The sequence below is a fragment of the Carlito syrichta genome, unplaced genomic scaffold (genome assembly GCF_000164805.1).
Source record: "Carlito syrichta isolate Samal-C Ts95f unplaced genomic scaffold, Tarsius_syrichta-2.0.1 Scaffold304386, whole genome shotgun sequence".
Classification (NCBI taxonomy): Eukaryota; Metazoa; Chordata; class Mammalia; order Primates; family Tarsiidae; genus Carlito; species Carlito syrichta.
Genome location: NW_007248482.1, coordinates 108949 through 113963, shown reverse-complemented (window position 1 = coordinate 113963; position 5015 = coordinate 108949).

The window sequence follows — 5015 nt, the reverse complement described above, 5'->3', positions numbered from 1 at the left end:
TTGAGTTGGAGTCTCACTCTGTCGCCCAAACTGGAGTGCAGTGGCCGCTTCCGGCCACCGCAGCCTCGACCTGCTGGGCTCCAGTGATCCTTTCGCCTCAGCCTTCCAAGTAACCGGAATTACAGGCATGCGCTACCACGCCCGGCTGATTTTTTGATTTATTATAGAGATGAGGTCTCGCTGCCCAGGCGGGTCTCGAACCCGCGGGCTCAGGCAGTCCACTCACCTCAGCCTCCCAAAGGCGTGGGATTACAGGCTGAGCCACCGAGCCCGGCTGATGAACAATTTCATGAGCATTGGAATCTTAACTTTTCACTACAATAGAATTAATGATCTCGTTACTTCAAGTGCTTGAATATTACTTTTATTATAGAAATAAACTTTTTTCTCCTATAAAATACTTTAGGGTGGCACATACCCACACAGCCACATAGCACCCTCAACTCCAGCTTTGTTCTTCCTTTTCCTCCCACGCTGGCTGACAATGGGAGGAAAACATATCCAGAAACAGAATGAAATTATTAATGAATTATACCTTCTTTTTATTTAAAAATATCCTTAAAGAGTTTTTTCCTACCAACCCACAGTATGTTGGATAAATTGCACAATGGATTCAACAGAAAAGCAACAGTAGTTTCCAAAGGTCAATATAAACATGAAAATTCATTCTCTAAACTATTTTTATTGGGGAAAAAAAAATCACAAAGGGATGAGGTTACCTGCAAGCTGCAAGAGGGAAGTAAAGCACTTGAAAGAGGCAGAACGTTTTCACACTCTCAGGTCAGATCAACAGTCTCTCTAAGCTCCCATTCCATCTTTAATCTTTGGGACTACCAACTTCATCGCCTTATTATAAGCATGAAGAAATAATATTTGAAAGACCTGCAAGTCTTATGTTTCATATTAATGTTAAGCGCTATGACAATGGTTTAGCCACTGGTATGTTCCCAGATATGCTCCCATCCCAGAAATGTTCCAATCCTCCAGATATGTTCCTGTCCTACCAAACTTCCCTTTACTTTCTGTCCCTAGCAGAGAAGTCAGAATTTAGGCAATGAATTATGGTAAAACTCTGCCATTTCAAAGTATGGGGATTTGACTATTACAAGACATCTGTATCGCTATGGCTGAAGTAAACGAGATTCAGGATTCAGGATGCACCAACAGGGATTCAGGGTGCACCAACGGAGATTGAGGATGCAACCTTCTTCCCCCAACTCCAATGCACACAAACAGACACTCATTAGAAAAATATAATAATATGAGATGAAGATACCAAACTGTTATTCATGAATGGCTGCAAAGCAATAAAGGGAATGCAAACGGGCACGCCGTAGTAAGGTGACGAAGTTTGTCTTTTACAAATCTCTTCCCCTTTCAATCCTGGTCCCATTCAGGTAGTCTCTGCCTAACTAGACCATGGATTCCTGAAGGTTGCACTCCACGTCTACTACAAGAAAGAGCTGATAAGTTTTTTCACATCTGACTGCCAAAAAATACAATGTGTTCTCATTATGAAAGCAATTTACTTCATGAAAACAACAAAAAGACACACAAAAAATCTTGGGCCATGCTCAGTGGCTCATGCCTGTAATCCCAGCACTTTGGGAGGCTGAGGTGAGAGGACTGCCTGAGCCCAGAAGTTCGAGACCAGTCTGGGCAACTTGGTGCGACCTTGTCTCTACGACAAACAAAAAAATTAGCTGGACATGGTGGCACGCACCTGTAGTCCCAGCTACTTGGAAGGCTACAGCAGAAGGATCATGTGAACTCAGCAGGTGGAGGTAGCTACGGTGAGTAAGCCACTGCACTCCAGCCTAAGCAACAGAGTGAGACTCTGACTCAAAAAATACACACACACACACACACACACACACACACACACACACACACACACACTATAAAACTTAATACAGACAAGTAAACAACTGTTAGTGAAGAGATATATTTGGGGGAGGGGTTTTGCTAGAATAGAAGCAAGACATCCTCCTCTGCAGGAAATATTATTGATTCTATTAAAATACAGTGCTAGGTACTATGTCATATAAACTAGAACCAGATATGGTCAGCTTTGAATTTTCTGAGGCAATTGCTGTTTGATTGAAGTGGCCCTTCTGAAATCAATTCATCAAAGATAAGTTCTCTTTGTCTCTCTCCCTGCTCCTTTCCTTCCTCCCTCCCTTCCTCCCTCCCACCTTTTCTCATTCCCTCTGCCTTTCTCTTTAACATGTACATATATCTTTTGGCTAATTACAAGGCATAGACCCATTTTTTCCTCCGTGGTATTCATCACTATACTCCTCTGTGTTTATGCATCCATCTGCTTCTGGAACTACTAATGGATATTACGAGAAGTTACAGAGTTAAATTTGTGACAGCACAGACTTCTAACCACAAGCCTGGAACCATGGTGGAAACAAGGTTCAGTTAAGAAAGATTTCCAGAGCCAGAACTGAAGTCCACACTAACCGAACTGCCAGGCCTAGATCAAATGAAGGTCGATGCAATGTCTCCAGAGGAAGCTGTTCAACTTGCCGGGTCGGTTCCCCAGAGCCCTGCCAAGGAGGCCCTTCAGGCTTGACAGCGACCTGGCAGAGCTGGTGTCTTCCCTCAGGCAGAGGCCCTCCCCCGGATGACAGGCTGGGTGCAAACCCGTCTTCCGCAGACACCAAAAGACAGCACAGCAAAGCCAAGCGGCTGGGGACAGCCACTTGTGGCTGACACAAAGGCAGTCTCCCTCTGCCGCAGGAGGATCACTAGGGCTGTCAGGTTGTCGAAATGTATATTGCAGACAGGACATCCCTCCTGGCACCCAGTGTGAGTGAAGCCCAAGACACGGCAACAACAGCCTGGCCTGAGGACAGCCTGCACCACACATCAAAGCCAGAGGCCCTGGGAGGCTGGCCAGCAGCCAAAGACGCCCCAGAGCAGCAGGGGAGTGTGTTGCCTTAGGACAATAGCAAACTGGGTCGTGGTAGAGTCTGTAAATTCCAAGCACTGGGGAGGTCTCCTCAGAGATTTTACCCTCTCCTGTCAGGGCCATGATTTAATTTCCTTTGAAGAAAAAAAAAAAAGAAAGAAAGAAAAAAGAAAAGAATATATATTCCCAAACCTTCTGTCTGCAAAGGCAGACACCACAATGCAAGCCTAATGCACTCTGGTCCTTCCCAGCCTGTGGCTACTGTCTAACACAATACAGCTAAGTGAGATGTGACATTCTCCCAGTCCTCTTAATAGGGCATTCCAGTCCTCTTAATCAGGCATTAAGTCTAAGGGGTAATTAAGATCATTTAAATGCAAACATTGTTGTTTCGTTGCTGACAGATATATCCCATCAATTCTGTTTAATTAGAGTAGCATCTCATGTTAATTATAGCCTGCTAGCTTTATTGATTTGGCGGGGCACAGCTTATAGCCCCATTTCAGGTAACAAGGACTTAAGGTGAGGCATCAAACTCTCAGTTACAAAGATGACTCAGCTCTTGGGCCAAGGAGATTCTGGTTCTTCTACTAGAAGAGGTTTACCCACTTGCTCAACAGAAACAGAATTAGTTAGAAAATCATCTTGTATCCTCATTTTATTTTACAGCTTTTTGCAAAACATCAAATAGAAAACAAGTAAAAATAAAAAATCATAAGAGAGTAAAAGAAATATCAATCTTCCTCTGTTCTATAGTCTTACTCTGTGATTCCTAAGGACCAGAATGAAACACTGTGAAGCCCATTCGGTTGAAGCAAACATCAAACGGAAACATGGTACACTTATGCCACTGAAGTGATCCGCCCCGCCATGAGAAGGCACCCGGTATGGCTGCTCATTAGAAAAGAGAGGGCTGGCAAGTTTTCCTTTCAGAGGAAATGAATATGAGTTGAGGTCACTCAACTCAAATCCACCCCGTACATCGGGGTTATCCTTCCAGCAGCACATGCTCCATTAAGCCAGCAGTTTGTCATAGCCCAGCGTGTCATCCATAATGGCATGCTGGGGGTGGAATCATTTCCAACTTCTTGCTAATCCGGTGTGGGGAATGCCAAGGTACAGAGTTTTACTTGACTGCATAAAACGTAGAGCTATTTTCAGTTTCTGAATCATCATTCTGGCTCTTTCACCAGTCCTAAAGCCATATTACAACCCTCTAAAAAGATCTTTTCGATTCAATTTTGACTTATTTTAGCATATGCAAACACTTAAAGTAATCCTACTAAGTCTCCAAAAGATGAAACCATGAGATAGAAGAAAAAAAAAAAGACCAAAGGATCTTTACAAATATTTGCAATTTAAAATGGTCCCCCCTACAAATGCCCCCCCTTCAGTTATCTTCAAATTTCTTTATGAAAATCCTAGGCAATTAACTCTTAGCAAGACTTTGGTGCCTAAGGACAAAAATCAATTTTGTGTTTTAGACACTTCTAGAAAATGACTTTAAAGAGTAACATTAAATAATGAATTTTTTTTTTTAAAACTGCTCACTGATATAGGAAGAACCTTAGCTCTTTCTGTAATAATTCCACTGGGATTTGTGTTGAATATTATAAAAACAGGATGTTTGTTTGTTGTTCTTCATAAAAAACTACCAAACCAGTTTAAGACTCCAAAATATATCAAAACTACAACTCTATGTGAAGTCTGGTATTATTTAAAAAGCCAAATGGAATTTTTATTCATGTATTTAAAATTTTTGCTCAATGTAAGATGAACTCAGGAAACATGTTTCTTACTTTATGAATGCCAAAGGGAAACACAGTTACATAACATAATTCTGCCATGGTTCAGCATCATAGCGTAGAGAACTTAATCTTAAATACAGGACAGTCACAAATGAGTCTTCACCACTAAGACTTATTATATTTAAAATTAACAAAGATTAACCCATGACTACTAAATACCTGTTCCATTTAGTTAGAAGTGAATCCTAACAACATAAAGATTCCAGTAACAAACTTTTTCTAATGTTGTCAGTGAACTGCGACAAAGCTACTGGCGCCAAAGGATGAACTTAATATTAGTGGATTTG